Source organism: Muntiacus reevesi, chromosome 6, assembly GCF_963930625.1.
Source record: "Muntiacus reevesi chromosome 6, mMunRee1.1, whole genome shotgun sequence".
In the NCBI taxonomy this organism is placed as follows: Eukaryota; Metazoa; Chordata; class Mammalia; order Artiodactyla; family Cervidae; genus Muntiacus; species Muntiacus reevesi.
This window is the reverse complement of record NC_089254.1, coordinates 67,237,328-67,263,266: the sequence shown is the minus strand read 5'-3', so window position 1 is coordinate 67,263,266 and position 25,939 is coordinate 67,237,328. Positions and strand designations below refer to the sequence as shown.

General features: G+C 39.3%; 1 protein-coding gene across 3 annotated transcripts in view; it reads right to left on the bottom strand.

The window, feature by feature from the left end:
• OSBPL3 (oxysterol binding protein like 3) overlaps positions 1-25,939 on the bottom strand; it is a 194,276-nt gene that overhangs the window by 119,689 nt on the left and 48,648 nt on the right. Inside the window, exon 2 of one of the 3 annotated variants that reach the window (XM_065938633.1) lies at positions 5,999-6,049. The exons of the other annotated variants lie outside the window; for them this stretch is intronic. The gene's annotated coding sequence lies outside the window, so the exon portion shown is untranslated. The remainder of the gene's footprint in view (positions 1-5,998; positions 6,050-25,939) is intronic. 3 annotated transcript variants of the gene reach the window in all.

The following is a 25,939-nucleotide window of genomic DNA, read 5'->3' as shown; positions in this document are numbered from 1 at the left end:
TGTAGTCCGGCCAAGGTTCTCTGTCCGTGGGATTCTCAAGACAATGAGTATAGCCTCTGTAGGAGACAATTTAGCAATAGAAAAGTGGTCTTTCAAAAATAAAGGCAACATGGAACAATTCCCAAAGATAAAACAACTTAGGAAATAGGGCTTCAAAAAGCCTTTTCCAAAATAAACTCAACGATGATGAACCCCACCAAACACAAAATTATCAATAATGATAAAACCACGGGAACAAAGAGCAATGGTTACTAGTATACTGAATGGATTAAATAAGTGGGGGAACAGATAGGGGAGGTAGAGCCACGAAATGTTAAAAGTATTTGTTGTTGTTCAGTCGCTAAGTCATGTCCCACTCTTTTGTGACATCATGGACATAGCCCACCAGACTTCTCTGTCCATGGGGTTCTCCAGGCAAGAATACTGGAATGAGTTGCCATTTCCTTCTCCAGGGGATCTTCCTGGAGCAGGGATCAAATCTACAGCTCCTGCATTTGCAGGCAGATTTTTTTTTTTTTTTTTTTTTTACCACTGAGCACCAGGGAAGCCTACATTACAAAAAATAAATTCTAACAAAATGAAAATAAAATAGATGACAAACATTTGACATCAGGGGAGAGCTGCTGGGTCAAAGAATTGGATTGTTTTTTATATACATTGTTTTAGCTCACCCAACCCATTCTCACTTCCAGACAGATATCTCTCTTCTGACTACGGGAATTAATCCTCTTGGGATAAAAAAATTACTCTTCAGCAGCCTGGTTATTTCTTTGCCTTTTGTTAAATTGAAGTAAAATAGAATAATTTACTTTTAAAACCATGTTTAACTTGAGCTTAGTCTTATACAATTATTTCTGCCCATCATTTATCCTCCCTCTATACATCTCTCTCACTTTACACACCAGCCAAGCCTGAAGTTAATGCTAACACTTGGTTAGTTTCTGGTTGAGATTTTGGGGTAATATTTTAAGTTTTCCTTTGAGCTTTTTTTGTTTTGTTTTGCTTGCTTTTTAAAAATAAGAAACACATGTAACTGAAGTAAATATAAAACGGCAATTACTTTCCTGACTTGATACCAGACCACCTGACCTGCATCATGAGAAATATGGATGCAGGTCAAGAAGCAATAGTTAGACCTGGACATGGAACAACAGACTGGTTCCAAATAGGGAAAGGAGTATGTCAAGGCTATATATTGTCACCCTGCTTATTTAACTTATATGCAGAGTATATCATGCAAAATGCCAGGCTGGATGAAGCACAAGCCGGAATCAAGATTGCCAGGAGAAAAATCAATAACCTCAGATATGCAGGTAACACCACCCTTATGGCAAAAAGCGATGAACTAAAGAGCCTCTTGATGAAAGCGAAAGAGAGTGAAAAAGTTAGCTTAAAACTCGACACTCGGAAAACTAAAATCATGGCATCTGATCCCATCATTTCATGGCAAATAGAAGGGGAAAAAATGGAAACAGTGACAGACTTTATTTTGGGGGGTTCCAAAATCACTGCAGATGGTGATTGCAGCCATGAAATTAAAAGACACTTGCTCCTTGGAAGAAAAGCTATGACCAACCTAGACAGCACATTAAAAAGCAGAGACATTATTTGCCAACAGAAGTCCTTTTAGTCAAAGCTATGGCTTTTCCAGTAGTCATGTATGGACGTGAGAGTTGGACTATAAAGAAAACTGAGCACCGAAGAGTTGTTGCTTTTGAACTGTGGTGTTGGAAAAGACTCTTGAGAGTCCCTTGGACTGCAAGGAGATCCCACCAGTCCATCCTAAAGGAGATCAGTACTGAATATTCATTAGAAGGACTGATGCTAACGCTCAAACTCCAATACTTTGGCCACCTGATGTGAAGAACTGACTCATTTGTAAAGACCCTGATGCTGGGAAAGATTGAAGGCAGGAGGAGAAGGGGACGACAGAAGATGGGATGACTGGATGGCATCACCAACTTGATGGACAAGAGTTTGAGAAAGTTCCGGGAGCTGGTGATGTACAGGAAGCCTGGCGTGCTGCAGTCCATAGGGTCGCAGAAAGCTGGACACAACTGAGAGACTGAACCGAATGGTTCATTTCCTAAAATGGTTGCCTGACCTGTGCTTCTCTTATTTCCCCAACACCCCCAATGTCAGACTCGGACTCAATATGCTCACTAGCCCTCTTCATTCTCTGGTTGTGCCTCAGTTTCTGGAGAAACATGCTTCAGCATGAGAGAACTGTCCTATGTCACACCTCCCATAGTCATCAGGAAAAGGGCAGGCCTCCCAAGAATGTGGGAAAATGCAGATAAGTAAAAATCACAGGGCTTGGGTCTTTTAACTAGTGGTGTGAATGCAAACAATTGACACTGGGAATCTCTTTTGTGCTGTTGTGACACAGCAGGGATGGCACACCAACCAACATACACAATCTGGATTTACTGAAAGTGAAGTTATCTATACCACAAAGACTTCTTCCAATACTAGGTATCTATTTATGTGTCCCTCCCACTTCTCTCTTCCTGTCTTTCTATTACTCTCGTTCTCACACACTCTCCCCCTCTTTCTCCTGCCACCCTCCCTCTGGTTAAAAGAAACCCTCCTTCTCTTTAAAGGAAAGTCAAATAAACAAACCCTGTTAGATGACCTGGCTTCCCAGGTGATGCTAGTGGTGAAGAATCCACCTGCCAATGAATGAGACACAAAGCAGGTTTGATCCCTGGGTTGGGAAGATCCCCTGGAGTAAGAAGTGGGAACCTGCTCCAGTGTTCTTGCCTGGAGAATTCCATGGACAGAGGAGCCTGGTGGGCTACAGTCCATGGGTCGCAAAGAGTCAGACACGACTGAGCACAGATACGCACACACATTTAGATGACCTGGAAGAAGAAGGAAGGTGGGTGTTTGGGTTGAGGGAGGGGAGATGGAAGAACCATTAGAATATAGCATAGCTACATCCATATATGCAATTGCATACAGTCCGTTCTACCACACAACTCTAAGAATGCATTCCAGGTATGATAAGTTTATCTGACAACTCAGAACTAGACAGTTGTTCATGTTTTCGTTTATTCCATGGCAAAAGTCGGTGGTCTTGCTTGGTGTGGGTCCCTGTTCCCCTGCCTCTTTCTGTCCTCTATCTTTCAAAAGGTGTATCAGAGCAAAAGCTGCAGAAATCAAATTTTACCCGTTCAACAGATCATGGATTATCAGGCACCACATAGACCAACCTAAACAAGTAAGGAAATGGCAACCCACTCCAGTATTCTTTCCTGGAAAATCCCATGGACAGAGGAGCCTGGCGGGCTACAATCCTTGGGGTCACAAAGAATCAACATGGTTGAGCGACTAGGCACACAAAGTAACATGTTAAAAAAAAAAAAAAATCAGATCCTGGAAGGCAGGGTATTTTATAAGTCAACTACATATATGCAATGTTTCAGGAGTTTGATTTTAACTTCTAATTTAAGCTCTCACTTTTTTGACAAGTGAGATGACATAGTTTCTATGTAATATACCAGTAGACATGACCCATTCTAGAAATAGCAGCTCAAAAAGACTGAGAAATCAAATTTCACGACTGAAAAATAAAGGTGATATCCTGGATCATAATTATTCAAAATGTGCTCTGCCAAATAACACTTTCATAGGGCTGTCTGTGGGGGGATAAAATGAGTTCCCACAGACTAGTCACCTTGGTAAACACTGCTCCTATATTCCCTCTTGAAGACATACTGGCACATTAAACGGTTCTGAGAGATCCTGCACTTAGAACAAGCAAACAACAGCAAAAGCAAATCTGTTAACTATGTTCAACAACCCATTCCAAATCTTTCTGACCTCAGAAACTCCTCTTTGAGGTAATACTTCAACATTCCTTCAGCCTAACAACCAACTTTAAAGCTCAATCATCCTGTGAAATGATGAATGAACTCTTACCCTTACCATATAGCTACATACATATATCTGTCATGGAGATAACAGCCTAACAGGCACAGGAACCATTTCTGGCTTATGAATCAGGTTTGTAACAGTCAATACTAACACTTGGATACCTTTGCTTAGCTTCATGTCTAGACTTGAGAGGCCTAGAGAAACATGAGAAACCATGACCATCACAAAAAAACCACAAGCAATGTTCCGACACTGGGCTCTTGCTTCCCTATTTGACCCAATCTTCCCTAAAAGCCCTCCCTGGGTCTCCCATTATCACATCTCTCTCCCCAAACCCAGCTTCCCCACACCCCTTCCACCTTGCTTTCCATAGTTTACTACTTAGACTCCATCCTTCCCATTTCAGTCTGAAATTACCCTCAAGAGAAAACATCTGAATAGGAAGTTCAACATCATTTGGAAGAGAGAAGTACCACTCCAGGGAGTGACATTCTCAGTTAACTGGACAAAGTGTTCAAAAACATCTTGGCAAACTATCTCAGAAATTAAATACTCATGCAACTGTTGTGCAGGACTGCCTTAACACGTATCTCCAAGCAATGTGCACTAAATCTACCCAAGTACACAAGAAACGGAATCCATGCTTAGCATTTATGTAACAAGTGTTAAGTAAACATATAGATAGACGGAGTAGAATTGAGAATGCAGAACTTAAACTCTCACATTTATGGTCAATTCATTTTGACAAAGGTACCAAGACAATTCAATAGGGAAAAAATAGTCTTTTCAACAAATGGTGCTGGGAAAAGGAGAAATTCACATGCAAAAGGATGAAGTTGGATCCGTGCTTCATACCACATACAAAAATTCACTCAAAATGGACCAAAGTCCTAAATGTAAGAGTTAAGACTATAAAACCTTTGAGAGAAAACACAGGAGTAAATTTTCCTGACCTTGGGTTATATCATGGTCTCTTAGATATGACATCTAAAGCAAAAAAGAAAAAAAAAAGTAAGTTGGACTTTAAAATTAAAACTTTTATTCAAAGGATAAAATCAAGAAAATAAAAAGACAGCCCAAGAATGGGAGAAAATGCTTGCAATCATATAGTTGATATGGGCCTATTATTTAGAATATAGAAATAATTCTTACAACTCAACAATGAAAAAATAACTAAATATTATAAGTGGGCAAAGAGCTTGAAAAGATATTTCTCCAAGGAAGACACACAAATGGTCAATAAGCAAAAGATGCTTAACATCATTAACCCTGAAAGAAATGCAAATTAAAACTACAAAAAAAAAAAAAAAAACCTCTTCATACTCCCTCGTGCTTATTCTAGGTCACTTCAGTCGTGTCCAAATCTTTGCAGCCCCATGGACTGTAGCCCGCCAGGTTCCTCTGTCCATGGGATTCTCTAGGCAAGAGTACTGAAGTGAGTTGCTGTGCCCTCCTCCAGGGGATCTTCTGGGCCCAGGGATCGAACCCAAGTCTCTTATATCTTTTGCATTGGCAGCTGGATTCTTTACCACTAGCGCCACCTAGGAAGCCCCTCAGGGTCCCTAAGATGGTCATAATAATAATAATAATAAAGAAGCAAACAAAAAGGCAGACAATAACAAGAGTTAGAAAGGATATTGAGAAACTGGAACTCAGACTCTGGTGGCAATGTGTACTTTGAAAAACAGTCAACAGTTCCTCAAAACTTAGATACCATATGAGGCAGCAGTATCACTCTTCGGTATATACCCAAGAAACTTGAAGATGTATATCCACACAAAAACTTGCACAAGAATATTCATAGCAGCATAATTCATAATAGTTAAAAATTAGAAAAACACAAATGTTTCCTAACTGATAAATGGATAAATAAAAAGTAAAATATCTATATGCTATGTATGAACTGATAGACTGTATAGTCCCAAAACTCACATAGTGAAGCCTAATCCCCAATGTGATGGTATCTGGAGATGGGGCCACGGGGAGGTAATTAAGTCATGAGGGTGGAGCCCTCATGAATGGGATTGGTGACCTGAGGCTTGTTTCCTGTCTCCACTCTCAGCCATATGAGGACACAACAAGAAGATAGCCATCTACAAACAAGGAAGTGATCTCTCACCAGACAGCAGATCTGCAGGTACCCGGTCCTTGGACTTCCCAGTCTCTAGAGCTGTAAGAAATTAATGTTTGTTGTTTAAGCCATCTAATCAATGGTAATTAGTCATAGCAGCTTAGACTAAGATACCATAGCATGAAATATTATTCAGCCACAAAAAGGAAAGAAACACTGAGTCATGCTACATTGTGGGTGAACCTTGAAAACATTATGGTAAATGAAGGAAGTCAGATGAAAAAAGGCCATATATGACTCCATTTACATGAAATGCCCAGAATAAGCAAATCTATGAAGACAATAAGTAGACTAGTGTTTGCCAGGGCTTGGGATTTCCTTTGGGGGTAATGGAAATATTCTAGAATAAGATGGGTTGTGATGGTTGCACAATTTTGTGAGTATACTAAAAAATACATCTCTGTTATATACTCTAGATTCCACATTTAAGTGGCATCATATGATATTTGTCTTTGTCTGGCTTACTTCACTTAATATGATAAACTTATATAGTCTAAAAGGGTGAATTTTGTGACATCGCATAATATATTAATAAAAACAATCTTGCCCTCCTAAAAATAATCTTTGAATCAAACAGAATCAAATATGCAGTTATCCATCTTCTCCCTCAAAAACCATTGGCACTGAGGTGAACCTACTTTTGCTGAATCTGATATGTAACACTGGAACCCTAAGATTCAAAACAGAAAGAACTATGCTGTGTGCTGAAAGACAAATAAACTCCAAAAAGAAAGTTTTGAGAACTTCACTATGAGTAATTTAAAATACCATACTCAGAAAACAAATGAACAAAAAATATCAAGATGTAAATCTATAACTTCAGATCAGTCTCTATAAAGCCTTCTGAATCCACATGTTCTAGTTGTTTAGTCGTTAAGTCATGTCCGACTCTTTTGCGACCCCAGGGACTATACCCCCTCAAGCTCCTCTGTCCATGGGATTTCCCAGGCAAGAATACTGGAGTGGGTTGTCATTTCGTTCTCCAGGGAATCTTCCTTACCCAGGGGTTGAACCCCCATCTCCTTCAATGCAGGTGGATTCTTTACTACTGAGCCACCAGGGAAGCCCAATATACTCTAGTGATCTCATGGAAAGAATGAATAGCAAAAGTCAGAGGTTAAAATCAACTTCAACATGTGGAAACACCAATATAAATTAGGTCAAGACTTGTCAATCCTGGCAGCCACATTAGTCATCTGAGAACTCATAAATAGATCATTTGAGAGGTTTCTGACAATCATATCCAGAAATGAAACATGGGTCTTCCAAGATCTCAAAGGCTTTCTTCTATCATGGTAGGCAGTACTGGCTTAGGTCACTGAAGGCCTGTTTACAAGCAATCAGGGGTCTAATTAAAACCCTTAAAGAATAACTAAAAGCCAAATCTGGATATGACGTTAGAATGATCTTCAAGCTCCAAAGCAGTTGGTTGATCTTTGATCTGTATGCCTGCCTTACATTTAGCAATGACTCAGGCCCACATTTTTTTTTTTTAAAGTTATGACGTCTCTAATTCTCAGAAATACCACCATGTGGGTTAAAACAGATATGCACATGTACTCACATATTCACACAGACCAACCCATCACAAGCCAAAAGAACCACCCAAGGGAATGAAAAGCCTAAAATTCATTGTCTACAGTCAAAAGAGCAAGGCAAACAGAACAAGGGTAGATAATTCCAACTTTTGAGAGGTGATATCCCCCAAAGGTAGTTATAAATCAGCTGTCTGAAACTCTAAACACATTTTCTCATAGAAATCTATTAGTGTGTGGTCACATACCCAGCTGAGACCAGGGAGACCAATGCAATGCATATGAAGCAGAGAGTTGATAGGGCTTCTTAGAGGGGTAAAACGTCTTCCAAGTTCAACTCCAGAATGTAGTTCGATAGTGGGAGCACCCCAGCTGCAGCATGGAGAAATAGGGTGTGTACTCTCTGGTCCAGTCCTTCCCCAGATATCCTAAACTGGTGAACAAACAGGCCCTGGGCCACAGTGGGAGGCCCACCCCAATCCCACACAAACATGAATCCTTCACAGGGGATCTCTATGGCTTGTAAGGGCCTGTGGATTTTTGCTGCTCTCCAGAAATTTCCATTTCAGTAAATGTCTGCTTATCTAGAAGTGAAGGCAAATAAGAGTTGTCATTACAGAATTTAAAAGATTTTTTGTTGAAATACAACATTCATGTGTGTGTGTGAGTTGCTCAGTCATGTCCGACTCTTTGCAACCCATGGACTGTAGCCCACCAGGCTCCTCTGTCCGTGGAATACTTCAGGCAAGAATACTGGAGTGGATAGTCATTCCCTTCTCCAGGGGATCTTCCCAACCCAGAGATCAAATCTGGGTTTCCTGCACTGCAGGCAAATTCTTTAGTGTCTGAGCCACCAAGGAAATGAGCCACCAAGAAGGTCAAATAGATGGATTTTTTAAAGAAACATATTTTATAGGGTAGATACATGAAAAGTCGTGATTTTCAGCAACTTCTCAATGTCTCTTATGGTCAATATAAATTATGTTTTTCATCACCCTTGTCTCCAACCCCCAGGACAGAGGCTGGACATAGTGAGCACCTCAAAGACATATGTGGGATCTCTGTTCCTTTAATATCATTAGTACTGGGAATGTAATTTGTTTTAAAAAATACCTCAGAATAACTTACATACACTGTGGTAGTGATCTTGAGCAATCTGCCTGTTTGTGCCTCAGTTTCCTCACTCAAGGAATTGTGTGGCTGAGTGACTGGGGTGGGAGGGAAATTAACTTTTCAGTGGATATCTTGGTGCCTTTGGAATGTGGTTTCACAAACACATATCACTCATTAAACAATCAAAGAAACAGAAAGTACTGTATGATTCATCATTACAGCAAACCCCAAATGAGAGTTGGGAGTATGCAGTAACTCAGGACACCCTGCCAGCCCCTCCTGCCATCCCCTTGTCCCTCTCCAGGCCTCCTCAGATGTACCCTGAGCTGCTGGCTCAGCCCCCATCCTCATCTGACCTCATTCCAGCCTCACCACCTGGTTCTGATTCACAGCCTTGCTGTCAACCCTGCTGTGTGCGCCTCATTCCCCAGTCCTGCTTCAGAATTTCAGGTCAAGCATTTCCGTTTCTCCATCCAACTCCCCACACTCTCAGTGACCCAGAGCTTCTTGGGTGAAAGTGATGGATCATCCTCCTCGCAGAAAACCACAGGGTTAATTCTGAATTCAACGTTTGCTTACCTGAGGGTCAGTACAGAAGTGGGAGCGGGGTAGGATTGAGTGACAGTTTTAGGACCAGAAAAAAAGAATGGGAGGATGGATAGATGGATCTGGGCTGTTTCTGAGGCCCTGCCAAGCTCCACCTGTGCTTCCAGCTTCCAGCCCAGGGGTTGTGAGCAACCCCTGCATCAGTCCAATAAAATCCCCCCTTACCTGATCAGGTTCAGATACTATACTCCAGAGAGTAGGAAAGTAATTTTGAATATCAGCACCCAGTGAGAAGAAGGGATTGGCAAATTATGATGCATATTGCTGACAGCAGTATAAATAAATAAAAGTATATGAGAAACCTATTTAATGGTTGTTATGACAATGCTATAAAATAGTTTTACCCTTTGACTCAACATTTGTAATAGGTAAAAAGTGGATACAACCTTAATGCCAAACAGTAGAGGGAAAGTTAAGCAAATTGGATTGGAATATATTATTTTATACAATGAAGAGTATTGCTTCTAAAGACATTTGTGAAGAATTATAACATGTAAATTATTCATGTTTAAAGAAATATACTAGGAATTCTCTGGTGGTACAGTGGATAAGAATCTGCCTGCCAATGCAGGGGATATGGGTTCAATCCCTGGTTCAGGAAGATCCCACATGTCATAGAGCAACTAAGCCCATGTGCCACAACTACTGAAGCTCGTGTGCTGAGAGCCTGTGCTCCACAACAAGAGAAGCCGCCACCATGAGAAGCCCACGCACCATAATGAATGGCAGCCCCTGCCTGCCACAACTAGAGAAAGCAGGCACAACAACAAAGATCCAGAGTAACCAAGAAAAATATAAAGAAGTTTTTAAAAAGAAAAATACGAAATATAAAAGTACACAAAACTATGTAAAATGCATATTGAAAATGAAAATCACAGGAAATGCTCAAAGAATTAATAGGGGCTACCTTTGGAGGGCAAATCAAAGGTGGTTTTTCACCTCTTTTTCTTACTAATTTTTTGTAATTTCAACATTTTTATAATGAGAACATATTTAAGATGATATATTTAATCACTTAAAATAGAGGGAGTAGCAAGAATCTACCTCTTACACTTTTGTACTTGTTTTTCTTGAGTTGTAACTTTCCTGTTAACTGTGTGATCCACTGTGGATTTCTGCACAGAATTACCAATTTGGAGAACCAAGGTTACCCAGGTAAGCTTCTTGCTGATATTGTCACGCCGGCATTTACTTCCTAACATTTCCTCAGTGCCTGCCTACCTTGTGTCAGGCTGGGTTTAACTGGTGTGAATATTCTGCTGGGTAATGTATGACTTTCGGAGGCAGTCAATTCCACTTTGAAATATTTTGACAATTGATGTCAATGATCTCCAGCTTGATCAGTTGTCCTGAAGACTGAGTGCTCACCAACCTGATGATATCAGAAGGCTGTTCCATGTCCAACAATATTACTTTTCTCTTGGAATATTTAGATCCATGGCTGTGCTACTCATGGATCTGCCTGGGAATCAGATGTGTCCTGTCTCAGGTTGGTTGGCTATTTTCTTTCTTTAGGAATGACACAATCAGCTATCTAAAACTGTTATCATTGTCCTCTTTCTCTATTCTCTTTTCTGTGCATGGTGACTCAGACAGTAGAGAATCTAGGAGACCCGAGTTTGATTCCTGGTTCAGGAAGATCCCCTGGAGAACAGAATGGCAACCCCTCTGATATTCTTAACTGGAGAATTCCATGGACAGAGGAACCTGACGGGCTACAGTCCATGGGGTCACAAAGAGTTGGACACAACTGAACAACTAACACTTTCACTTTCATATGTATATGCAAAGGGGACAAGGAAAGAGGCATAAAAACTTATCATTTTTATATATGTCTTCGAAACTTATAAGAGCACAGTGAACCCATACATATAATGAACGTTCAAAAAACGCTATTAAAGGTTACTAAATGGCATGAACACAGAGTACGGTGTTTTACATTCTTTATTTATGAACACAGGAACCAACAACTGAAATAGAAATGATCGTTTTCACTGAGCTACAGCTACCATAAAAAACTGACCTCCCCTCAGTTTCCCCTTTCACCGTAAACCCTAGAAGCACGTGTAGGTGGAGAAGATGAAATCCGTATATCTACCTGACGTTGTTATTTGCTATCTGGGCCTTGAAACACTAGGAAGGATGCCCACCTATAGTCAATATGTGTCCAGACGCCTTTTCAAGAATAAAAGAAATAGTCCAATTCCAGCCCAAATATTCTAAAACCCAAGACAGTTTCCATTCCTCTCTTGGCTGGGCCTCTCAATTCATAACAAAAACTTCCTTCCTTCTATTGGCCAGTAGGCAGGCATGCCAAACGGAGAAGGTACTGGGTGTCTCAAATGAGTTCTACAAGGATCTCTTTCCTTCTAAGTTAAATCCCCGCCTGCCCAGCCCTGGCATAAGAGCAATCTCCAGCTTCTCAGAGCTACCAACACATTCAAGGTCCCCATTTTGATGAGAAGGTTTCACTGATTTTCTCTATCACTGTTCGCAGCCAACAGCATCTTGGGTTATATCCAGGAGGAGAGAAGTGGGAAGAGAGGTGGGTTTCTATAAATGCTGTTTAAGTCAGGCTTCCTCCTTTACACTTTATCATGGTAAGAGAGCTTGCAGGGTAGACAAGTGCAACTTCACAGCCAATATTGGACCCATCTCTGTGAAGTGGAAAGATTGAGCAGAATAACTGTTTCGGTTTCCATGGATCAGTTCTAAGATAGGATGGCACCCCTGGAGTTAGATAAAAAGCTTATTCTGTTTCATTAAAATGATCCTTAAATAGCTCAGGAGTGAAACCTTATCAGCCGTCAGTTTTGCACTGGTGTGACGAAGAGGCAGACGCGGCTGGGGGCCCTCCTGCAACAGGACTTGGTATGCAGTGCCAACGAGAACCGGTTATTTCTTCATATCCAGAATAATTACTCCTAGCTGTTCTGAATTGAGGGAAATAATAGTGACCTATTTGCAGCTAGAGAAGCAGTGTTTACAAGATGGACACTAGTTCATAAAAAGGTCTCCAGTCTGTGGTTTGAACAAGACAGGTCATGCCATGCCCCTGTTCAAATTTTTTCAGTGGTCACTCATTACCTACAAATAATAGATGATCTGGCTACAAATCAGAATCATCCACGGACATTTTATTTCATTTTTGGCCATGTGGTTTGGGGGAATCTCAGTTCCCTGACCAGGGATGGAACCTGGACCACAGTAATAAAAGCCTGGAATCCTAACCACTAGGCCACCAGGGTACTCCCATCCATGAGCATTTTAAAGAAAAAGGCACACTCACATTCTCTTCCTAAAGATGGTAATTCAACAGTCCTGCGATCTAGGTTCTAACCCTTTTAAAAAACCTTCCAGATGACAAAAAGTCACAGGATTGAAAACTACTGACTTAACAAGAGGAAGCCTCAAGTCTTCCATGCTACACACGAGCCTTGATTCCCACAACAAGCCACCTCACATTTCACCTTCCAGCAACACCAATCCACTTGCAGTTCGCCACAAACTCCCTGAGCATCCCTCACCTCTGCCCCCAACGCACACATGGCAGGATAGTCATCCTGGTTGTGGCTCCAATGACGCTTTCCATCCACTCCTCCCTAACATTCTCAGATACACGAAAGACAAAGGCAGCTCGGCATGCTACTACAGAAAATCATCAAACCACAAAGGAAGAGAGGGGGGAAAAAAGGAATTACAGAACAGCCAAGAAACAACTAACAAAATGACAATAAGCACATACCTAACAATAAACATTTTGAATGCAAATAGAATAAATTATCTAATTAAAAAAAACAAGACCTATCATTACTCTGCCTACAAGACTCTCAGTTCAGGTGCATGACACACACAGACTCCAAGTGAAGGATGGAAAAAGATATACCCTGCAAATACAAACCAAAAGAAAGCTGGGTAGCGATACTCAGACAAAACAGGCTTTAAGACAAAGGCTGTAATAAGAGACAAAGAAAATCGTTATGGAATGATACAGGGGTCAATCCAACAAGAGGATACCATATGATATTTGTAAATCTTTATGTACCCAGCATGGGAGGACCTAAATATATAAAGCAAATATTAATAGACCTAAAGGGGAAAAGAGACAGTAATAAGTATAGTAGGAGACTTTAACACTCCACTACATTAATAGATAAATCATCTAGACAGAAAATCAATAAGAAAACCCTGGCTTTAAATGACACATTAGGCTAAGTGGACTTAACATTCCAAACTAACGCACACCAGGCTGCTCTTGCACATACTTTATTCTAGGAATTGTATTTTGAAAATGAAAAGTTTTGTTTGCATGTCTGTCTCCTTACTGAATTATAAGTTCCTTGAGGGAAGATACTATTCTTTTTCATCTTTATACCCTGCAGCCTCGCAAATTACCTATCATACAATAGGTACAGTCACAGAAAATATGGTGACATTCGTGTTTTAGTTGAGCAACAGAATGAATATAATCACTAAATTCTACTCACTTTGATTCTCTATCGTGTGCCTTGGGTTACTGAATAATCCTCAAATACATTAAAGAGAAAGCTCTTGGGAATCTTTGATTCAGATAGAAGCAAGGCTGCTCTCATCTTATACCTAGAACTCATTTCAAGGGGACCCATATGACTACAATTCTAGTCTTAGACATTGCTGAAAGAAATCACTGAAAGAAGCTGGCGGAGGAGTTGGCAAGACGAAGATATATTGGATATGTAGTTTAGCGTTTTCTGAATAGCATTTTGCAAAGCCACGAGCTTACACGGTTTTAAAATATGACTCAGAACACCAACTTTGATGCCAACGTTCTTATTTTTAGATTTTTTAAGCAGAGAATATAGCTATAAATTCAACCTACTCAGTCTACAAATCCTCTAAACTTCCTCCTAGAGAACAGAAAAACACTTGGCATGTCTCCGGATGGTATTTTATTTGCATATATAGTTGTGCTTGTAAATTTTTGGTAAGTAAAAAAGAATTAATAATGGAAGCTCTAAATGATTCCCATGATTGCTGCTTAAGTTGGCAAAATATTCTCAAGCACAGAAGAAACTTGCTTGTGGAAATGTGCATGGGCGGGCTGTTCAGTTTTTTCCACAATGGGATGTTGGCTTGTAGTTATATGTGTTCTCAGACAAATGGCAAGGGGACAGTAACAGAAGGACTACAATTTTGAGAGAGATAATGGACCAGAGAAAATTCAATGGCATGGTAAAAATATTTTACGCTTTACACCATCTGCGCTTTGTTGTTCAGTAACTCAATATCTCATGATCCTGTCTCTTTAAAAAAATCAGTTTATTGAGGTATAATTTACATACAATAAAATGCCCCCCTTTAAGTATACCCTATGATGAGCTTGGACATGTGTATGCCAACAGAGCCACCACTTCCAGCAACATATAGAACATTTCCCTCACCCAGAAAGTACCCTCATGCCCTTTTGCAGTCAACTCCCACACCCCCACCCCTGATTTCTATCACTAGGACTACTCTTGTCTGTTTCAGGACTCCATATAAATGGAATCATGCAGAATATCTTTTTGTTTCTGCTTCTTTCTCTCAACAATGTTTCTGAGTTCCAGTCACCATGTTGCTTATATCAATGGTTCCTTCCTTTTCACTGCTGAGTAGTATTCCATGGAATAAGTAAATAAATATACCACAATTTGTCTCTCTAACAGTTGATGAACATATGAGCTGTTTCCAGCTTTTAATGGTTATAACAAAGATGCTGTGAACAGTTATATATAGACCTTTCTTGGGTAAATGCATGGGAACAGAACTGTTAGGCCAAAGGGAAGCACCTTTAATGCTCTCCTTGCGGCTGTGCCTGTTCACACTCCCCCCAGCCATCCCACCAGCCGCGCCCGACAGCTCCAGCTGCTCCACATCCAAGCCAACACATGGTGAGTTTCAGCTGTGCTGGTGGGTGTGCAGGTACACCTCATTGTGGTTTCATTTACAAGGCATGAAATCTATGTCCTTCAACTTTCAGCCTTTTCCTCTTTCTATAGAACACAGGCAGTATAATATAAAAAGAGATCACTGAGTCCGTTTCTGGACTCCTGAGTTTTATCACCAACTTTGTCACTAAATAGTTACATAATGCTATAAAGACCATCTATCCCAATATCAATTTTTTTCTATCTGTAAAATGGTTAAATGAGGCCAAATGAGACTTACATTCTTGTTTTAAACAAAAATGAACGTGAGTTTTGTCAAAAGCAATGTATTCCTTTCATAGTAGTTAAGCATTATTTTGCATAATGTCCAAAGTTCTCAAAGAGATTTTGTATATATCCTACTTATTGCCAAAGGAGTAATTTTCCCAAACACCACACATTTACAAACAACAACAAAAAAGGAAGATAAACTCATCAAGAAAGGAGATTTTATTGAATGGAAAATTAATCTCCCTCTTCAGCCTGGTGCTTCAAAACTGCTCTGCCATGTCAGTGAACCTTAATGAATTCCCTTTTGCAGTCATCTAAGCTTAATTCCAAATTGTACCTGTTTTTAAAAGCCTTTACAATTCAGAAAGCATAAATAATCACCTTGGTCATTTGATTTGCTCACTAAGCTTTAAATAATATGAACTGAATCAAACAGGAAATAATTGGGTTCATTTACTTTTTGCCTTACACATACACAACATTCCTTTACTATCATTAAGCCTCACCTATCTAGCAATGTATGAAAACTCAGCAAATTCCAAGTCAGTCCTCATCCTTTGGGTTCCCATAAGGCAAAGTAAGGATAAAGGTAAAGGTAAAGTCAATGATAAAGGCAGGAAAATATTATACATTCTTTATGAGGAAACTTAAGGAGTCAGAAGGAAGGGTAAATGGTGATCAAAGATAAGAGGGAAATGCATGACAAGACATTAAAGGAAATTAGTTTTCAGCTCCAAAGAAATATGTGCTAGAAAAAAATGCAAGTAAAACATCTGGTGTTCAGAGAGGTGTAGGGGTAGGGAGGACAACATTTTTTATCTTCACTTCCTGTCTAAACAAACAAATTATATATTGCCTATCCAAGATACAGATTACACTTAACAAAGGTTTCCCATGTCCTGTTCCAAAAATGTCTCAGAATATGCCTGCAGACACAGAATAAACCTTCATGGGAGGTCTATTTCCATAGGAATGGAGAAAGTTGAGTACCAGCTAAAAAAAGAGATCACATTACATATGAAAAAGTACATGCAGTGCACTTCCAAGGGCCTTTTACCTAGGGATATGGAAAAGAAACCACCGACCATCAATTCGATTGGTCATTAACCTTTCCTGGGTCACTAACTTCTTTAAAAATCTAACAAGAGGTATGGTCCAGTCTTTCCAGGAAAACAATCATATGACCTTGCACAGTCCCAGAGGTCTGGCTCCATGAAGGCCTTCCATGGAGCCTTTAGGGTTTAGGGACCCTAGATTTAGAAGGACCACCCCTGATTTTAAATAGACTCACCAACAAGACTGCCACCAACAATAATTCAAACATGACCTATATCCAAACAGAGGAAGCAAATCTCTCCTAATCCAAATCCCAAACACATACACGGTAGAATATGAAAATGACTTCTGTAAATTCCAAAAGTTATCTAACATTCTCACAGGAAACACATGTTCAGAGGTACAGAGTGAGCTCTGGAAATGCTCCCAGAAATCCATTCCCCACCACTGCCGAGAAGGATGAGCAGTCATCTGAGTGGGTGGTGTCAATGCCTCCCATTTCTAGAACAGGTCTAGTCTAAAAGGAGAAATTCCTTATGGAGCACAGAGGGAGGAGAGAAAATGGCTAGCAAAAAGGTATGTGAGCAAACTGATAAATGGGATTTAATCTGGAAACATTCAGAACTAGAGGTGAAAAAGAAGGACAGTTTGGAAATTCTGGATTGTAAGCAGGTAACTGTCTATGGTAGATAGATCAATGGCCCCCAAATAGCCACACCCTAATCCCTATAACCAGCGAATGTTACCTTATGGCAAAAAAGGGCTCTGCAGAGATATCATTAAGTTAAAGGGCTTCCCTGGTAGCTCAGATGGTAAAGAATCCATAGGCAAGGCAGGAGACCCCAATTCAACCCCTGGATCAGGGAGACCACCAGAAGAAGGGAATGGTTATCCACTCCAGTATTCTTGCCTGGAAAATTCCATGGACAAAAGAGCCTGGTGGGCTACAATACACAGGGTTGCGAAGAGTCAGACAGGACTGAATGACTCTTTCACTTTCGTTTAATTAAGCCCTGGGGATGGATCATCCAGGATGATACATGCAGGATCAATGTACTCATAGGATTCTTATAAGAGGGAAGCAGCAGATCAGAATTAGTGGGTACTATGTAATGAGATATGATGTGCGACCTCGAGGCAAGGAATGCAGGCAGACTCTAGAAGGTAGAAAAAGCAAAGAAGCAAAGACTCTTGTTCTACACGAGCCTCCAGGAAAAGTGTAGTCCTGCCGGTACCTTGATTTTACACTTCTGACATTCAGAACCGTAAGGGAATATATTTGTATTTTTTTAAGCCACTAAACTTATTTGTTATAGCAGCAGTAGGAAACCAATACATTGTCTGCCTATCTTGTTGTTGTTGTTGTTAAGGGGTTAGAAAATGAGAAGTATGAAACAGCCTTGTATGGAAGAAGTATTTTCTGAGTGATAAATAGCTCCATCAACAAGGCTGAGCATTGTTCAAACAGGGCCCTCAACCAAAAACATATGGGGAAGTTATGTGGTATGATGGAAACACAGTGGACTAGGAGTTAGAAAAGCTGAGTTCTCTCCCGTGCTCTTCAATATACAGTGATATGCCATCAGGTAAGCACAACCTCCTTGAGTCTAAGTGACTGACCTTTAAAATGAAACATTCAGGTTACATAATTATAATGTCTCCTTAACACAGGCCAGAGGACTTCCTCTACTGACTAGTACTAGATAGTGGTCAGTTTGCTGTTAGTCCTTACATGTCTTATCTTCATCCTTATACCAGCCTGTGACACTGGCCACACTTTCCCTATTTCAACCTGAAAGAAGTTATGTCATTTGTCATAGTAAAAATGAAAGAAAAAGGGGGTGGGGGTGGGGAGGTCAAATTGCCTTACAAACATTTTAATTGCTAGCGATTCAAGAATACACTTTCTGGGTCTACTTTTTAAAACAAAAGAAAAATTTCAAGACACCAAGTGGCCTCAATGAGCAGACACTACTATTCTGTAAGGTAGAACCCTGTATTACAAACCAGCGACCCTTCCTGCCTTCACATTTCGATTCCACACTGGGACTCTGCTTTTGCAGCAACTCCAGTCTTCACAGTTCATGGGAGGAGAATGGAAAGGCTGCTGCCCAAAATAGTTTAATGAGGCCAGCAATGATTCATGGAGTAATAACAGGCCAGGCAGGCAGCCGCTTGCAGAACCGGGCCCAGCTGAGAGGGGGTTTCACAGCTCAAGGTTAAAATGGAGAATAAGGAGGTCATTCATTCCACATGTTCAAGGAGAGCATGTTCAAGTTCACTAGTACTACCTGCAAACTCCTAAAAAGGGAGTCAGATGTGAGGCAATTGAGCTCGACAATTTATCAACACTAACCCAGAGTTCAACAGCAACAAACCCGTGAACATAAAAAGCAACCATGAGGACACAGCCCTTTAGAACATTCTCTTGATGGACTCTAATTTATTCCTGAAATTTTTTACTGAAAGTTTTCATGGGCAAAACAGTATCTGAAGTTTATGAATAGTTTCAAAGAAGCAGAACACATAAAGGAGAAGAAAAACACCCAGAAAACTATAAAGACATTGATAGGCACAGGCCAGTCTAAAAACCCAAACTAGGATTACCCCACAATACAGAACACTTACGTCATTAATATTTCTGATTATACTTTTGTTCCCAAGCAACAATAATTGATCAAAAATTTAAGGATATTATGCAAAAAAAAGAAAATTTTCTTTTCCATAATTCATTTATTTTAAATTCCAGTTTAGGCAAGTATTTGCAAATGCTCCCAGTTTTTATCTGAGGTCAATGTTTAAATAATTATGAGAAAAGAGACAGATGGGTAATTCATAGTTAATAACTATCTGCTTTTGCTATCAAAATTTGGAATTTCAACCAAAGATATCTATAAAGATATATATGAGTTACAAATGGCATAAATAGAAAGGGTGAAACAATAAATTCTAAGGTTTGTTGGCATTATATTGGTTTAGTCTATAAATAACTCCCTGGATATGATGAGAAAAGCAGTTTAAAAGAAGGAAGGGTTAGAATGTGATGGAGCTGATGAGAAAATGCAGAACATATGTGTGATTGCTCCAACTGGAAAATGAGAGAAAGTTAATTTTTCTCAGCTGGAATAAAAAGTAAACATGTGAAAGTAACAGAAAATAAGGTCATGTGAAAGAAGTTTTCATGTATAAAAAGTTAAATCTAAACATTTCAATGCAGGCCTCATTGGAAAAGTACCAATATCAATTACCTCAACAAATTTTTATTCAAATATTACACAAATAAACACAATATGCTCATCACCAATCTTATTGACAAGTATAAGTCTTCTTTGTTGGATATGAGAAGGAATAATGTTATATATTATATATAACATTATTATATATTTCATTATATTCTTCTCACATGTCTGAGTTAGAAGCTCTAATGACAAAATAACTGAGTTCCCTGGATCAAAGACAATGTCCAACTCTTCACAATCCCATGGACTGTAGTCCACCCAGCTCCTCTGTCCATGGAATTCTCCAAGCAAGAATACTGGAGTGGATAGCCATTCCATTCTCCAGGGGATCTTCCTGATTCAGGGATTGAATCCAGGTCTCCCGCATTGCAGGCAGATTCTTTACAATCTGAGCCACCAGGGAAGCCCCAATAAAATACAAGTTAAATGAAAACTGTTGTCAAAAAAACAGCAACAAGAAAAAAAATACTTTCATCAACTTTAAGAGTATATGGTACCTGTCAGGGCAAAAAGAGAAACAATCCTCCTTTAATATGAGCTTTGCCAAAAACATACCTATGTCTGCCCTCAACCACTGAGGAGTAACAGGAAGTACATTATGATTTTAAGAAGTCTGTGTTCATACTGGTCTTCTCAAAGTCAGAATGGACAATGCAGGAAAATTTAGCCTAACTACTCATATGGCTTTATCCTGAAATAAACAGGCAAAACTGAGTCTGCCATTCAGCTTACCTCTGAATGAATCTTTTATCAAAATATTCCACGCTTGAGAAACAATGTACTGACCTGTGTATGAATGAAGCACCACTTTCATTTACATCTTCTGTTCCTTAGAACAGAGCTCAATATCCCTGATCCTTGGCAATAAGCAGATGGAAAAGCTAGAAATCACAATTCTGCTGGGATACCTACCTAGGAAACTTAACTATCCCCCCTGGACAGTTTTGCCTCATTTTATATAATGTATGATCATGAAAACTGTATATACTCATTGGAAAATGACTTATAAGAGCCCTATAGTGACTTTTTAAGACAATATGCAAAATATTTTTGAAAAATATGTACAAGGTTGCTCATCACAAAATTGTACTAGTAAAAGCTCTGGATAGAAAATTGGTAAAATAAGTTACTGCATATTCATACAATAATCTATAAGACATCCATTAAAATAACAAAATAGTTGTAAAGGAAACTTTTTTTTAATTAACAAAAAATTACCAAATCACAAGAAGTTGCCAAAATACTGGTCAGTGTAAACTTTACCTAGCTCCTACCAATGGTAACATGTTATATATATAACTATAGTCAAAAACAAGAAATTAACATTGGCACAACACAGTTAACTAGACTACAGAGTTTATTGGAATTTCATCAGTCTTTACATGCACTCATTTTGTGTACATGTGTGCATGTATGTGTATTATGTATTGTTCCATAAAATTTTATCACATGTATATAATTCATGTAACCACAATCAAGATGCAGAATTGCTACATCATCACAAAGGATGTAGCTAAACTAAAACCACTCTATACCTTGCTCTGGGTGGTGGTTATGCTGTGCACATAGATTTATGCAACTTAGAAATAAGTTATGCCTGAATTTAAAAAGAATGATAATGAAGCTCAGTTGGTTGACATGGATACATGTTCAAGATAGTGAGGTTTAAAAAAAGTTACAAAACAGTATTTATAGGATGATCCTGTTTTTGTATAATTTTATGTCTCTGTGCCAAAAAAAAAAAATACAAAATCACCAAAATTTAATATTCCTCTAAAAATTCTATTTCACTTTTCTGATGTTTATTTTGTAGTGAGTAAGAATCACTTTAACAACTCAGGGGAAAAGAACGCCTCCCCCAAAACACAGTATGTATATATATTCTCAAGGAAGAATTATTTTTAATCACCACCTAATTCATTCCTAGGTTTTTCCTGGCTTAAAAGTAAGCCTTAAAATCCTCCCGTATAATCCTTTCTATCACTCCCCTAAAATACAGCATCATTTATCTTAATGGTTCTTGTAAAGATGAACTTGAAAAGCCCTTCCCCCTAAAGCTCAGTGTGTTAGAATATTTGTAAATTTTTCAAAAGAAGCTGAGACATGAGTACAAACTGTATTCAAGGCAAACTTTTCCTCTCACAAATAACAAAAAAAAAAAAAAAATCTTTCAATACAACTTTTAATGACCACAGACTTTGTGCTGAAATTATGCAAAAGGATTTTAGAGTCAAGATGCACAAGACAACGATCCTGCTCTAAACAAGGTCAAAACTGCAATACATCAAGTCACGTGCTTATACCACTGGTGCACAGAGTCCTGGGAGCAGACAGAGGAGTCAGTAACCAATCCTGTCTAGGATAGGGAAGGTAGGAGGATTCTGGACAAAGAATGACCCTGGATCTGGACCTTGAAAACCTATATTTGAGCTTCTGCCAAGTGAAAAAGGGCAAGAGTTGAGAGTCACTCAGAGAGACTGCCTGCAAGCACAGAAAACTTGAGAACCTGCTGGAGAACAAGTAAATACAGGACAGGGAAGAAGTGAAGGCAGATGATTCTAGAAACTATCCTGAACACCATGCTAAAAGATTGCATTATCCAATACACGGTAGAAAATCCAAGGTATTTTCAACGGAGGATTAGATTGGTGGCAGTGTTGAAAATGAGCTGGAATGGAAGAGAATGGAAAAGGAAGATAAATTATTGAGCTCTTAACAGTATATACCAGGTAAAAAAACACTGAGACCCTGAATAGGGAAAACAACAGCTATACTGCTACTAATTTATACTTCTATTTTTTCAAACTATATAAACGGCATCATGCTTTATATAACCCACAACTTGATGTTTTTGTTCAACACTATTCTTGAGATGTATGCATAATGACACATGTATTTCTAGTTCTTTCATTTTAACTACTGTATAGAATTTAGTTGATGAACACACTTATTCATCCACATCTTGTTCACAGACACTGAGGTCGCTTTCACTTTTTTTCTTTTCTGTTTTTTGGCTATGCCATGCAGCTTGCTAGATCTTGGTTCCCTGACCAGGTATCAAACCTGCACCCTCGGCAGTGAAAGCCTGGAGTCCTAGCCCTGGACCACCAGGCAGTTGCCTTTGCTTCCAAATGTTTGCTCTAACAAACAACAGGGCAGTGAACAGCGCATACAAACCTCCCAGTACACGGGTAGGAGACTTTTACATATCTGGAAATAGAACTGCTGGTTGGTGAAGTTATAAGGTTTGAACATCCTAAACCTAACTACTTCTTGCCAAACTATTCAAACAACTAGTGGTTGTTCCAAATGATATACCCATCAACAAAATATGTTGAATTTCCATTCAACATGTCCCTGCTTACAGTTGGTATAGCCAAACTGTTTACTTGGGACAAATCTATGAGTGTAGAATGGGTCATCTTGTCCAGGTTTTATATTGTTTCCAGGACTTAGCTTCCTACTTTATAGCTATAATCTAAGAATTAGGTTGAGGGAGAAAGGGAGTGTGCTGCTTAGGTAACAAGAATAGAAATACCTCTTACGAATTGTCAAAAACTACTTAAGCAACAAAAATAGAGAAACATTACTACCCCCAACACACACAAATGGTGGCCTAAATAAAGAAGAACTAACTTGCCATGTAAAAATACAGAAAGCAAAAATAAATAAATAAAAAATTTAAAAAATACAGAAAGCACTCCAAAGTTGATATGGCAGCTCTACGGTTATAAAAAACAAGCATCTTTCTGTTCTAAATTCCATCTTCATCACTGTAGGGTCTAAAGTGATTTCTGAAACTCTAGTCATCATTCTGATTTGAAGAGTGGAAAAGAAAAGAGATATGGCCTAAAAGGGCCCTAAGGGAGGTATGCCTTCTCTGGAATGCACACACAACACTCCTAAATAACACTCATTGGCCAGATTTCAGTCATTTGGCCATACTTAACTGCAAGAAAGACTGGATAATGGGACTTTCTTGCTGTTGTTTTTGTTTATTTGTTGAGATAATGTGCAGAGAATAGAAAAAAGGAGTCCATTACTAAGGGAAAAACATACAACAGGAGGCAACATTCTTGGTAAATGATATGATTAATCAAGATACCGAACACAAGAAGAGATGAAAAGAAAGAAAATGGAGCTCAAGAGATGGAAGTCAGCATAGACGTAGATTTAAGAATTATCAGCATACAGGTATCAAATGGAATCACAGAAATGACTAAGTCCCATGAAACACCACTGATCAAGAAGAGATGGTGACAGCAATTAAAAAAAAAAAAAAAGGAAATAACACCATTTGCAGCAACATGGATAGACTCAGCAGCAACAAGTAAAGTCAGAAAGACAAATACCATACACTATCAGATGTGGAATCTAAAATGACACAAACGAACCTCTACACAAAACAGAAAGGGACTCACAGAAATGGAGAACAGACTGTGGTTACCAAGGGGAGAAGGGATGGAGGAGGGATGGATTGGGAGTTTGGGATGAACCGATGCAAACTAGCATATATAGGATGTATAAACAACAAGGTCCCACTGAGCACAGGGAACTCTATTAAATATTCTGTGATAAATCATAATGGAAAAGAATTTTTAAAAGAATATACACATCAATATAGACACACAAAACAGAATCGGTTTGCTATACAGCAGAAATTAGCACACTGTATATCAACTATATTTTGATTTTAAAAAACGATGAGGTGACTATACCAAAAAAGCCAAGATTTAAAAGGAAGAAAGAGGAAAAACCTATTACGTAAACCAAGATGTAGAGACTATTCAGAGAAGCAAGAATATCAGTGCTCATAAATCAAGGAAGCAAAGCCTTTCAGCACTGAGGAGGTGTCATAGAAGCCACTAGAAATAGTCTCCCCAGCAGCTCTTCTCCCTGTGCTTCACTAACAGAATTCCAGTTTTGTTCAGCTACTGAAAAGTTATACACTTGAGGGGAACCTGGCCTCGTTCCCAACCCCAGCCTGCAAACCTGGACAATTACAAACCTATCAGATAATCCCACTCCCCCTGTCACTGACTGACTTTGGCAAGAGCATGTGATGAAAGATTTAAAGGTTAACAGAACCCCTGATATTACTTGGAGATCTTTTTGTTTATACCCTTTCATGTTTTTCTCTAACAAGCTTAGAGAGAAGTCCTCCTCTCTTTCTCTAGCTCTGAGTCAACACGGCAGTCTACTTGGATCTCTGTACTGACTCCATAACTCTGTGACCAATCACTGTTGTTGTTGAGTTGCTAACTTGTGTCCCACTCTTTTGCGACCCCATGGACTGTAACCCACCAGGCTCCTCTGTCCATGGGATTTCCCAGGCAAGAATACTGGATCAATAAAGTTAATATACTGTGAATGGAAGGGAGGAAAGCTAAAGAAACTGGGTCTTTGATGACAATGTCAAGCCATGAATTAAGCAACTCTGGAACTGTCTTATTTCCAAGATGTCTTTCATGTAGCCTTTTATTTAAGCCTCAGTCAATTTGGGTTTTCTGTTATTTGCAGTCAAATTATCCCGACTGATAAAATAGTCAATAGTATCAGAATTTATAGACAGGTCAGGAGGTCATCAGGAAGCCCTGCAAAACAGGACTCAGAATGGAATGACACTGCTCCATCATTGATGAGGGGTAAAACATCAAAAACTCTGGGAAGTGTATGTAAAGTCTGAAGGATTTCTTCATAGTGACTTGCATTAGACAGAAGCAGGACAAGTTCAAATGCTGAGAAAGAGATTAAAAAAGAAACTGGATCCTTGAAAAGAATAATAAAGGTTTGAAATAGCTTGTTAGAGAAAAACATGAAAGGGTAAAAAGATCTCCAAGTAACATCAGGGGTTCTATTAACCTTTAAATCTTTCATTTCTAAAGGAGACAGTAATCGGTTGGGCTTCCGCAGTGGCTCAGCGGTAAAGAATCTGCAATGCAGGAGATACGAGTAGACGTGGGTTCGATCCCTGGTCAGGAAAATTCCCAGGAGAAGGAAATGGTGACCCAGTATTCTTGAATACTGGTGACCCAGTATTCTTGCCTGGGAAATCCCATGGACAGAGGAGCCTGATGGGTTACAGTCCATGGGGTCGCAAAAGAGTGGGACACAACTTAGCTACTCAACAACAACAATAATCGGTTACAAAGTTATGGAGTCAGTATAGAGATCCAAGTAGACTGTTGTGTTGACTCCAGAGTT